Genomic DNA, 14,345 nt, shown 5'->3' with positions numbered 1-14,345 from the left:
TTTGGGGTATAATTAAACCTATTCTACTAACTCCTTTCTTTGCCTTTCCAAGGAGCACTTGTAGGTCATCCTATATTAAGCAACAATTATAAAAGTATTAGTATTTGAAAAGTCCAAAAATGGAAGGTCTCATGAAGCAATGAATTGTTCACTTCACAAGAATTGTTCCAACAGAATCTGAATTTCTTTCTCTCCTTTAAATTGCTATAGGTGGAATTCATGTTTCTGGTAAGGACTGTGAACCAGGTGACCCCTAAGATTCCCCCAACTTTAGAAATCTGTAGTTTGCCTTCTCAAACCATTTGCTAATTCCTGGGAGCCTCATTTCCCTTAAATGCAATGCATACCATTCTACACAGGAAATGCAAAATAAAACAAAACAAATCACATCAGGCTTACCTTATTTTCAAGCCTGCTTAAATTAAGTTGGAGCACATACATGGAGAAGGAAATGATAAATCACTCCAGTATCTTTGCCAAGAAAACCCTAAATGGGGTCATGACTAAAAATGACTGAAATATAACACACAAATGGAATTCTTGCTCCACATAATGTTATCTAAAATAATGTTCTTGTTTAGTCATTCCCCAAATGATGGGCATCCTTTTGATTTCCAATTTTTAGCCACCATAAAAAAAGCTGCCATGAATATTTTTGTGCAGATAGATCCTTTTCTCTTTTTTGGATGTCTTTGGGATATAGACATACCAGTGGTATTTCTGTATCAAAAGATATATACAAAAGAAATGTTCCTAATGGTAGCCATATTTAGGGTGGGAGAGAGAGAAAAAAAGGAAAAAAATAAACTTACATGATAATTTTATTGTATATTTAAAAAGGAATAGCAAGTTGTACATAATAGATTTGCAGTTTCATATTTATTATACTATGTTATAAAAATGCTTTTTTCCCATAAATTAAAAATGAACTAAATGAATAAAAATAATGTTCTTCATAAAATTTAAGTTCAAGTCTACATGATGCCTTAAGAGTTAATTCCTTGTTTCCTATGACTGAAAATAATGGAGTTATGGATTTTTTGTGTCATGGATCCTTTTGACAGTCTGGTGAACGCTATGGAGTCTTTATTTACATATAAGTAAAATACATAGGGTTACAAAGGAAATTAAATTATATTTAAATATAGCTATTAAAATATTAGAAGTCCCAAGTTCATAGACCTCATAATTCCAAGTTAAGAACACCTGAGTTATAGAAAAAGACATGCTGGTATTTTACAACTGTCTCTCTGTGGGGAAAAAAGTATACACAGACATACTTATAAATTTGACACTTTCTTAAGTCTGGACAATCAACAAAATAATAACTCAAGTAATGATTTTTACCAATTTCTAGGCTCCTAAGCTGCTTCTGGTACTTGGTTATAATATTATATACACACACACACACACACACACACACACACACACACACATGCATACATATATACATATATATACATACATATATGACATATACTATACACTACTATATATACACATGCATTTGGGGACCCAGAGATTTCCATAAAATAGACTGATTGGCCAGTAAATGCTGAAAGCAATAGGTTCTTGTCTATCAAATTTCAGTTTATACAAAGGGAAAAATAAGGCTTATCCTTGAAAAACCTAGGAGTTATAAGATGGTCAGGAAAGAGGGTGAAGAGATATAGTCAGAATGCTTGAGGTAGCAGGATGTATCCATGGCTCAAATAGAAGAATGGAGTGCAGGCCTCAGGTTATATGGTCTTTGAGCCATGGCAAGAAGAGGAAAAGAACTGATGATACTGTCAGAGGTACTTTCCTAACCTGGATATTAACCAGATTATGCTAGGTGCTTCTCACTACCTGAGTAGTGCGATTATACCTGGGTTCCAACCCATACAACAACCATACAATAGTGAAGTTCATAACTGTGAATAAGATCTAGAAGTTTAAAGAGAGGGATAAATTATTGTTCAAGTGTGTCTGATTCATCATGAAGATTCGAGAAAATTAATGGGGTTCAGATAGGGAGAGGAGATAGTTCTAGTGAAGAGACAGATATTGAAAGAATAACTAGACCAGAGAACTCTGGCTTTCCTAGATGTCATTTGTATTACCACAGTAGCTTTATTTTTAGCATGCTACTTTTGAGAAGTAACTCACATTTGTCCAGCATTTAAAGATTTTACAAAACTTTTCCCCCACAACAGCTATGGGAATGTTATGGGTATGAATTATATTAGCTTCATTTTACAGATTACACAACCAGCACTCAATGGAAGTTAAGTGATTTACCCAGAGTTGTAAAACTAATAAGCACTGTAGATATGAATTACTGTCTTAAATTTAGGTAAAGTATTCTTCATGTAAAACAAACCACATCTAACAAATTTCAATCAAATGATATTTATTAGGTACCTACTATGTGCCAGGCACTGTGCTAAGCCTGAGAAATAAAAAGGAAAAATATTCCCTGCTCTCAAGGATTTCACACTTTAATGGATAAGATAACATTCAAACAACTGTGTGTGTGTGTGGGTCTGTATGTATACATAAATAATATGCATATGTGTGTGTGTATACATATATAGTATAAATGGGAAGCAGTATCAGAGAAAGCACTAGCAATGAAGACCAAGAAAGGCCTCTTGCAGAAGTTGGAATTTGAAAAGTCTTGCAAGAAGCCAAAGTATCCAAGATACAGAAGAAAGGAGAACACTCCAGGAAGGAAGAACAGCTAGTGAAAAAGCATTGTGTCAGGAGATGAAATGGAGGGTCCAATGGATAGCAAGAAGGCCTGTGTGTCTAGATTATAGAGTACATGGAGGGAAATAAAATGTAAGAAGCATTCCATTGAATGACAAATTCAGAAGCCAGACTTCAGAGGATTTAGAAGAGAATCAGTGAAGTAGAGGCCTTCATTGTGGAAGCTTTCTCAAGGAATTGTAATATAAAAGGGATGACAGATACAGCATAATAATTAGTGGGGATGTATGGATCTAATGAGGTGAGTTTTTTTGCTTTTTCAGTTTTATTTGACTGAAACTTATTAGATATGGTTTGGTTTTGCACAAAGAATACTTTACCTAAATTTAAGACAGTAGTTCAAATCTACCGTGCTTACTAATTGTACAATTCTGGGTAAATTACCCAACTTCCATGAGTCTTGGTTTTATAATCTGTAAAATAAGACTAATCAAATTTATACTCACAACCTCACATAGCTATTATGGGAAGAGTGTTTTATAAAACTTTTAAATGCTATAGAAATGTAAGTTATTCCTCAAGGTAAAAGGTAGGAAAAAGCCCAATTTTAAAGAACTTCAAAAGCAAAAAAGAGATCTTATATTTTATTCAGGAGGTAATAGGGAGCTGCCGGAGTTTATTGAGTTATAATTGGAGGAGACTGAAATGGTCGTACCTAAACTTTAGGAAGATTATTTCAGCAGATAAATGGAAGATGGACTGGAGTAGGGAAGAGATATGAGGCAGGGAGACCAACGAGAAGTCAATTTCAATCATCCACATGTGAGATGATGAAGACCTGCACTGAGGTGGCAGCCACGTGAGTGGAGAGAGGCACATAAATAAGAGATGTCAGAAGGTAGAAAATGACAATATGTTAACAGTTTGAGAGCATAAGAGAAAAGTTTAAGATATTGAGGACTGGAGTTTATCTAGGAGGATGGCATTGACTTCACAATAATAGGAAAGTTCAGAAGAAATGAGGGTTTGGGGGAAAAGATGAGTTTAGTCTTAGATATGTTGAATTTGAAATGTCCAATAGACAGTTGGTGATAAGGTCAGAAGAGAAGTTAGAGAGCTGGATAAACAGATCTGGGAAGAATCTATGTAGAGATGATAATTGAACCCATGGTTGCTGTTGAGATAACTGAGGAAAATAGTGTAGAGGGAGATAAGTAGAGGGAGCAGTATAGACAGTTGGGGGATACCAACAATTAGTCAGAAGAAACTTGAAGGAAGATTAAAACAAGAGAGAGAGACTGAAGAGTAATTAGAGATGAGAGGAGAACCGGGACAGAACAATGCCATTTAAAGAGAGCATCAGAGAGAAGAATGTGATCTATGGCAAAGGTTGCAGAAAACAGAAGAAGGATAAGGATTGAGAAAAGACCAATATGACAAATAAAGGAGTATTTGGTAACTGTAGAAAAAGCAGATTCCATTGAATGACAAAGTCAGAAGCCAGACTTCAGAGCATTTAGAAAACAATGAAAGAAGTAAAGGCACTAGTTGTGGAGTCTTTCTCAAGTAGTGAAAATATAAAAGGAATGGCTGATATAGGATGATAATTGATGGGGATAAAAATAAGGGAGAGTGTGTTTTTTTTTCTTTTTTCTCTTACTTGGGAAGACATGGGTATATTTGAAAGCACAAAGGAAGCGTCCAGAAAATATGAAGGAAGAAAATGAGCATTTATTAAATACCAACTATGTACCAGCTAAGTGCTTAAGAAGTATTATGTCATTTGATCCTCATAACAACCTTGGGAGACAACTGCTATTATAATAATATTTTTTATTTTTATTTTGAGGGAACTGAGATAAACAGAGTTACACAGCTTACAAACATCTGAAACTGGATTTAAGCTCCTATCTTCCTGACTGTAGGCTCAGCACTACCTGCTCAACACTGCACCTAGCTGCCTCTGGCAAGAGAGTAAAATTTAGTGAGGGACTAGGGATGGTAGAGGGAGGAATCTTTTGGAGAAGATAGGATAGAATAAGATCACTTGTGAATATCTTGTGTTATCTATTAACCCCAGGACTCATTCAGAAAGGATAGATAATGTCTTATTTATTTTTTATTAATTTATTTTGATTTATCAACAATCACTTCCATATGTTTTTGAGTTTAAAATTTTTCTCCCCCTCCCTCCCCATCCCCTCCCTAAGACGGTGCACAATCAATAGAGGCTATACATATACATTCCTATTAAACATATTTTCACATTAGTGATGTTGTAAGTAAGAATTAGAGCCAACAGGAGAAACGGCCAGAAAGAGGAAACAAAACTCAACAGAAGAAAAAAAATAGCAAACAGTATGCTTTGATCTGTATTCAAACTCCATAGTTCTTTCTTTGGATATGGATAGTATTTTCCATCATGAGGCCTTTGGATATGTCTTAGATCCTTGTATTGCTGATAGGGTTTAGTTTATCAATATTAGTCATCGCACAATGTGGCTGTAATTTGCACAATGTTCTCCTGGTTCTGCTCACTTCACTCAACATTAGACATGCAAGTCTTTCCGGGTTTTTCTGAAGTCTTCCTGCTCATCATTTCTTGTAGCACAATAGTATTCCATTACATTCATATACCACAACTTGTTTAGCCATTCCCCAATTGATGGGAATCCTCTCAATTTCCAATTCTTTGCCACCACAAAAAGAGCTGCTATAAATATTTTTGTACATGTGGGTCCTTTTCCCATTTGTATGATGATCTCTTTGGGATAGAGACCTAAAAGTGGTATTTCTGGGTCAAAGGGTATGCACATTTTTATAGTCCTTTGGGTATAGTTTCAAATTGCTCTCAAAATGGTTGGATCATTTCACAACTCCACCAACGATGCATTAGTGTTCCAATTTTCCCACATCTTCTCCAACATTTATCATTTTCTTGTTTTGTCATGTTAGCCAACCTGACAGGTATGATATGGTACCTCAGAGTTGCTTTGATTTGTATTTCTCTAATCAATAGTGATTTAGAGCATTTTTTCCAAGTGACTATAGATAGCTTTAATTTCTTCATCTGAGAACTGCCTGTTCATAAAGGATAGATAATGTCTTGAGGGGGTTAGTAGATAATGGCCATCATCTTGATTGGGTGATAAATTTGGATTGAATGAACAGCATAGGAGGAGTGGTTACTGAAATGATGGTAGCAAAGGGAGTTTCTAGAAGTTGCCCTAATGAGAAAGAAGTACTCTGATTCCCTCACCACCAACAGTGAATCAGAGGAAGAAGTGAAAGTACAATCAATTCTGGAAAGAGGTTCCTATTAAGTGGGATCTAGGTCTGAGAGCCAGAGAGCATAGTGGAATGGGTGGGTAGATTTGGGATGGGACATTTGGGTATAGGATTGAAGGGAAGGGAGTGAGAAAGGGGGCAATAGGGGTAAGGAATGGGGTTTGTATACTGACAGCACAGGGGTTCAAAATCTCTCCCATGGGGAGAGTATGATAGAATGAAAGTGTACTAATGAATGAATCCAGACGCAGTATCAGTGACTGAAGAGAGGTCCATGGATGATTAAACTGCTCCCTCAAAATACAACCTGATTGCACTGTGAAGATGTTGAGACCTGAGAAACTGAGAAAGCCAAGTTCATAGCAGGCAAGAGCAGCATAGGTATGGCTTGGGGGAATCCAGACAAGTAGAAGCTGGCAATCTAAGGTGTAGCTGATTTGAGAAAGATCTCTGGAACACTGGAAAAGGTTCTGGGGTAGGAAAAAAGTTACAAAATGGTTCAAATCCTAATTTAACCATTTAACCCATAGTGCACTCAGAACTTCCTGAAAAATATCAGGAGCAAATAGGTGAACATTCAACTATGTTTCAAAATGTTTACTTGAATGTAACATGTAAAACCTTTTGGAACTTACTTGGAAATTTACTTGAAAGCTGTTTTGGAGAAAAAGCATCACACAAATGCAGTATAAATTTGTTTTTTATTATAAAATTATATTTCAAAGAAAACAGATTCCCAATTAACTCTGCCCTTTTCTATGAATAGATTTCTAGGATGACTCTCACCAGCTTAGTCACTTGAAATTTTAGTCATAGTTCCTTGAGGTGGAGCTGTCCTTTAAATTGATATTGTCTTATTTTTATTTTAGGTAGTTGGGGTGGTTGTTGCTCACAGATATTTAGTGTAGTCAATCAGCAAGCTGGAAACATTCCCAGAATTTGGGGGCAATGTCATCAAAAGACAGCCTCATAGACTAAAAGTAAGAATCAACAGAAAATGTAGAATATTAGCCAGTTACAAAAGTAGCATACATGCAGAGGGTTTGTTGAAGAGTTGTTGATAAATCTTAATATAGTTCCTAAATCTAATCAAAGAAATTGCATACATACATACATGTACATACACATACACATGCACACATCCGTATAAGAATAAAAGTGGCATAGTGGACATGACTCTCCTTGGAGTTAAGAAGTCAAAAGAGACATAGGTTCAAAACATACCTCTGAATCATAACTAGATATACGAGGACAGGCAAATCACTTAATCCCTCAGTGAGCCAGGCAACTCAAGTTATAAATCACAGATGAGTATCAGACCTCTATATAGTTCATAGTTGTTTACATCATGTTTCCTCAATTAGATTGTGAGCTCCTTGAGGGCAGGGACAATATTTTTTTTTTGCCCTTTTTGTGTCCTTAGTGTTTAATACAGTGCCTAGAACATAGTAGGTGCTTAGTAAATGCTTATCTTTTTGACTTATTCCTGCTTTTGCTTTAGTATTTATTAAATGCTTTACTTTTAAGAGTTATGGTATCATAGTGACCAATGTTGTGTAAAGGGAAACTCACCTATGGGGCCTCAGGAGCTACAGTAGTGATTAGTAGAATTATATACCCCTATACTGGGGTTATCTCTAGTGCTTTGAAAAAGGGTAAGCAGTATGGGATAAGGCTCCTACCCTTCTTTTTGACTCCCTACCCCCAGGAACTCCATATTTGTAAGCACAAGGGCAGATTATGGAGAGTTAGTCCAGAGAGTGAGAATAGGGGTTCATGCTAAGCCTGGGATCTGTATCTAACAGATATAGCCTCAATTATGAGAATGACAAGGACTGGGCATCTCACAGACAGTCAGAAAGCAGGTATCTGTATGTATGCATCAAATATACTCATTTTGTCTGGCTGTGAGAAACATACCTCTCACTGATCTATTGGCAAAGATTACACAGGTGAGGAAATTGAGCTACAAGAAGGTCAAATAACTAGTCTAAGTTCTTGAACCTTTTATGTGGCAAAGCTGGGACTTCAATGTAGTACTTTCTCCTGTATCATGACATGTGTTTTTAGTTAATTTTCAGACATCTGTATAAATACAAATGGGATTCATTTCTTATCCATTTCTTATCTAAAGTTTGAATCCAAAGCAATTATCCTGTAATAATGAGCTGCTAGCATTTTTAAAAATCACTTCCTATTTCTATCTTTCATTTATTTCTATATGGCTATTTCCTCAATATTTTGAATTTGGCTATGTTCCTTAACAATTAAGGCTTTGGGATCCAATAAAAGGTATCCCAAATAAAAAATGGTCTGCTTGTAGCTTTCTTTTGAAATAAAATCAAACAGAAAAAAAAAGAAAAAAGCTAAAAGAATTATAAGGAATCTAGTCCAAAAGGTGTGGACCTACCTTGACAGGCAGTATCCTTATTAAAAAAATTTTCTTGCTTTAAAGTTTATCTAAGTCCAAAATGAAAGCTTGATTTAATCAAACTAATAAATATATAGCCAAAAACATCAATTTTGTCTGTTTTGGTTCTTAGCTAAATTACAAGCTACTGAAAGCTTGTCAGGTTTAAAGCTCTTCAGGGAAGAATTAAAGTCAGCAATGGAAAGATCATTATAAAGGCCTTTGCTTATACAAGAATTATGTAAAATTGAGGAAAAGATGGGAAAGAGCTCAAGTTCTTTTATTTTCCTCTCTCATCTTGGTCCAACTTATTACTTGTTTTCCTGGCTATGTATATTTGTTACAAGAAAATTGTTTTTCTTTCCTTCCCTCCCTGCCCCACTCTCTAGGGGTGGGGATGTAAGGGAGAGAAAACAGATTTATTTATTTTTTAATAGAGGGGAGGCACTATAGATGTGGAATATTACTTTTCCTTTGAAATGAGGTCAGTGTATAATTAGTTTTATTTAACTCTAACTTTTTCAATGTTAAATGAGATTCATTATATGAGATTTTGTTAAATGAGGTTTCTCATGAAGTAGGAGCAATATGTTAATGTAATGTAAAAGTAAAACAAATAAATAAAACTTTTAAAAAGAGATACAAAGTATTAGCACATTAAGAAGTGGAAAAATTTGCTATGAAAAATCAGCATTTATTAAGTCTTTATGATGTGACAGGCACCGGAATACAAATGTAAAGAAAATGAAATAGTATCTCTGCCCTCAATCAACTTACACTCAATAAGGGAAGTAATGTGTATATATGTAAGTAAATATAAAATGTCTTCAAACTAAAAATTATAAACTAATTTTGTGCCATACTAGTAGCTAAGAAGATCCAGAAAGTATTTATTGGAATAGTAGAACTTATAATTTTATAAATACATGTGTGTATGTATATATGTGTGTGTGTATATATACATACATACATACATATATATATGTATACATATATTACATAGAACTATAATTATTTAATTTTGACATATTTCACAGAATCAGACTTGGAAGGAAGCCTGCAGGCCATTGAGTCCAACCTATTCTAGTAGAGCAGAGGTGCCAGAAACATAAACACATGTGACCCACAACACACCTGAGTGTGGCCCAAATTATATTAAAATATAATTTAGAAATATTTAACAAAATATATAAAAATACAATAAAACAGAGATAATATTACATTTTAAAACAGTCAGTATGTGGTCCTCAGGTGTCATTACGTACAGACTATTGGTCCCTATTTCTATTTGAGTTTAACACAACTGTTGGAGATGAATACATTCTCTAGCATCCTTAGCAAGTAGTCATAGAACTTCTATTTAAAGACCTGTGGTGAGAGAGGAATTTGTGACTTCCTAGGGCAATTCATTTCACTTTTTGCCTATTTTAATTGTTAGTTAGCTTTCCTTTACATCAAGTCCATGTATGCCTCTCTGCAACTTCCATACATCCATGCTTATTCTGTCCCCTGGAGCCAATGAGAACAAATCCAATCCCTCTTCCCCATGTAACTTTTCAAATATTTGAAAACAACCATCATGCCTCTGTTCAAGCTTCTCTTCTCCAGGCTAAAAAGCCTTCCTGAATGATTCCTTACTATGTACACATTGCAAATGAAATCAGGCAATTAAAACAAAAAAAAAGCAATATGTTAATATCCTCCTAAGAGAAAAAGATTTAGTAACACTAAATTATTAAATAAGATCACTATTGTGTTTTTGGCATGACAATGGGTACCAAAATACATAATACAGACAATAAGTGGCCATCTATGTTAGATATAAAAGATATCATAAGCTTATATGATTCATAGCTGGAAAACACTAGATCAGCATTGACTGAGGCAGCCAGGAAAGGCCACCTGGAGGAAACACCAATAAAGATCTTGTAAAGTTAAAAAAGCTGACCAAGCAAAGTAGCAGAGCAACTAAGGGTGCATATCTTTGTGTAAAAGGGATTAAAAACTCTAAATTACAGTCACAGGTGTTCTGAATACTCTGGGCACTGCCCTCCCCAGTATGAACTTTTTATTTCAGATAAAGTTATTATATATTGTTATATATTTGTAACATATATATTATATTATATTATATTATATTATATTATATTATATTATATTATATTATATTATATCATATCATATCACATCACATCACATCACATCACATCACATCACATCACATCACATCACATCACAGCACATCACATCACATCACATCATATCATATCATATTACATTATATTATATTATACTATACTATACTATACTATACTATACTATACTATACTATACTATACTATACTATACTATATTATATTATATTATATTATATTATATTATATTATATTATATTATATTATATTATATTATATTATATTATATTATATTATATTATATTATATTATATTATATTATATTATATTATATTATATTATATTATATTATATTATATTATATCATATTATATCATATCATATTATATCATATCATATCATATTATATTATATTATATATATTATATTATATTATATTATATATATTATATTATATTATATTTACATTTGCTGAGGGAAATAGATGTGCCCAAAAGGTACTTTGTCACAACGATTCATAAGATTATAGCTTTAGAAATGGAAAGGATCATAGTCATTAAATACAACTTCATTTTGCAGGTACGGAAAATGAGACCCACTGAAGTTAAATGACTTAAAGCAATTACATAGCTAGCAATTTGTAGAGCTGTGATTTGAACCCAGGTATTCTGATTCCAAATCCAGTGTACTTTGCACTTTATCACTCAGGATGTACCAGTAAAAGTGACACAGCATTAAGGACCAAGGACCTCACTTTCATAAAGTATAACAATGCAGATTTTGCAGCAACCTGCAAAAAAAATACGATGTTTGTCATTATGTCACAACTGAGCAATTACCTATACTCAAAGTGGAGACTGGTCTCCCTTCTAGAGATGAAAATAAGAGGGGCTTGATGAGACTCTTTCCCCCTCATTGGGGCTAATGGAATGTTCTTTTAAAGATAAAAGAAGGTCTTTGAGGAAAAGACAAAGAAAAAAAGATTTGAAGAATAAAAGAAGCCCTATCTATGTCAGTATATTAGAGAAAGGAATAATATGAAACTGAAGACAATCGAAGAAAAAGGCAACCAGTGAACCATCAAACCATGTAACAAAACAAGCTCTTCTCATGGGGAAGGACCCGGATCTTGAAGGAGCAGCATCTTTTGTTCTCTAAGAGATAGTATGGAGACATGGGTGTCATCAGGACATAGCCCATTAGGATGAAGAAATAGAGAAGAAAGGAAGAATGGAAATAATAAAAAAGGGAGAAAAGAAAGATGAAATATTTCTGAAATATTTCTAGAACTGAGTCAAATTTATAAAAATACAACCGATAAATGGTCAAAGGATATGAATAGGCAGTTTTCAGAAGAAGAAATTAAAGCTCTCTAAAGTCATATGAAAAAATGTTCTAAATCGCTATTGATTAGAGAAATGAAAATCAAAACAACTCTGAGGTACCACATCACACCTTTCAGATTGGCTAACACGACAAAACAGGAAAATGATAAACGCTGGCAAAGATGTGGGAAAATTGGAACACTAATGCATTGTTGGTGGAGTTGTGAAATGATCCAACCATCCTGGAAAGCAATTTGGAACTATACTCAAAGGGCTATAAAAATGTGTATACCCTCTGACCCAGCAACACCACTTCTAGGTTTCTATCCCAAAGAGATCATCATACAAATGGGAAAAGGACTCACATGTACAAAAATATTTATATCAGTTCTTTCTGTGGTGACAAAGAATTGGAAATTGAGGGGATGCCCATCAGTTTGGGAATGGCTGAACAAGTTGTAGTATATGAATGTAATGGAATACTACTGTGCTATAAGAAATGATGAGCAGGCAGACTTCAGAAAAACTTGGAAAGACTTATATGAACTGATGCTGAGTGAAGTGAACAGAACTAGGAGAACACTGTACACAGTAACAGCCACAATGTGTGAGGACTAACTTTGTTAGACTCATCTCTTCTTAGAAATGCAAAGATCCAAGATAAGTCCAAAGGACTCATGATGGAAAATGCTGCCCCCATCCAGAAAAAACAAAAAAAACCAAAACAAACCAAAAACAAACAAAAACAATAACAAAAAACACTATGGAGTCTGAATGCAGATCAAAGCATATTTTCTCTCTCTTTTTTTCTTTTCTTTTGTTTATTTCTTTTTTCTTATGGTTTCTCCCATTGGTTCTACTTATCCTTTATAATATGACTAATATGAAAATAAGTTTAATATGAATGTATATGTAGAACCTATATCAAATTGAATGCCCTCTGGGGGGTGGTGGAAGGGAGAGATAGGGAGAAAACTTGAAACTCAAAATTTTATGGAAGTGAATGTTGAAAACTAAAGATAAATAAATTAATTTAAAAATAGCTTTGCAAACAAAAAAAGAAAGATCAAGAATGAAGAAAAGGAGGAAAAGAAAAGGAAAAGAAAGAGGAGTATGAGAAGTAGGGAAACAAATGAGGAGAAGAAGGAAAAAGAGAAAGAGAAAAACAATTAGAAGAAAAGGATGCAAAGGAGAAAGGAGTAGGAAAAAGAATAGTTGACATATAGCACTTAAAAATTTATGAATAACAAGTCATGTAAATTGGTTTTGTATACATTATCTCCTTATAGTTTCACAATAGTCCTATAAAGTAGGTGTTATAGAAGAAAAATGGCAAATTATCATAATTAATTACTCCTTGGTGAGGGGTGCTGAAACAGCTATTTGCCAAATTGCAATGAAGAATAAAGAAATCTGTCTTTGAACATGCATCTGTGACATGACAGAATATCTCTAAAGATCTGTTGAGACAGATGAGTGCTAATGACTTCTGCTGATTCACATGGGAATCAATGTTAAAGAAAGTATTTGTTTAAGTAGAAAGAGCACTGAATTTGTGGTCATAACATTTGAGTGTGAATTCTGGTTCTGCCACTTGCTAACTATATGACTTTGGGCAACTCAACTAAACTCACTGGTCCTCAGTTTCCTTATCTATAAAAGAAAGGACTAGAACTAGTGGGTCCCTAAAGTTTCAGTACTCTAAATTCTATGATCCTTTGAATCTAAAAAATGACTATTAAGAATTATGAAGTGCTGACAAGTAGGAAATTGAAGGACACAGGTGACTTTGGAAGAGAAAGAGATATTTGAGTCAATAGATGGTTATGAGGATAATGGCTGATAATGAGATTCAGATTCCTGGAGCATGGCTTAAAATATGATATTTAACTTTCACTAAAGTTAAATTATATTAAAGTTAGATATCATGCCATGTATTATGGGCAAAATATATCTAAAAAAGGCTAGTCATCTATCTTTTATCTATCTAAATGTGTGTGTGTGTATTCAGCTATACCTGTAAATGAGGGAAATCATTGAATATCATAGTCCAAAAGACAAAAGAGATAGGCCTTTAATCAGTAATATCTTACCTAGCAAAATTGAATATAATAGTACAAAGCAAAAAAGGAGTCTTTAATGAAATAGAAGAGTTTAAAGCAATCCTGGTTAAAAAAAAGACTAGATCTGAGTATAACTGTTAATTATACAAGATTTTTTAAAAGTAAATACAGGTGATCTAAAGGAACGAAGCAAACAAGGATGAAGTGTTAACAGTCTTAATAGGGGAGATGATATGTGTCCTCTCAAAACTGTAATGTCATCAAAAATTTTAGAGGAAATCAAGAAAGTATGGGAGTGGTGGCTGATCTTAAAAAGAGAAAAGACAGAGTGTGAAACATGAATATACTAGGAAGAAAAGGGTAGCAAGCATAATGGAATTTATCTTATATAATCAGTGTAGAAGTAGACAATACAAATAAGGAGCAAGACATG

The sequence above is a fragment of the Phascolarctos cinereus genome, unplaced genomic scaffold (genome assembly GCF_003287225.1).
Source record: "Phascolarctos cinereus isolate Bilbo 61053 unplaced genomic scaffold, phaCin_HiC Scaffold_4;HRSCAF=312, whole genome shotgun sequence".
NCBI classification, from domain to species: domain Eukaryota; kingdom Metazoa; phylum Chordata; class Mammalia; order Diprotodontia; family Phascolarctidae; genus Phascolarctos; species Phascolarctos cinereus.
Note: the sequence above shows the minus strand (reverse complement) of the source record.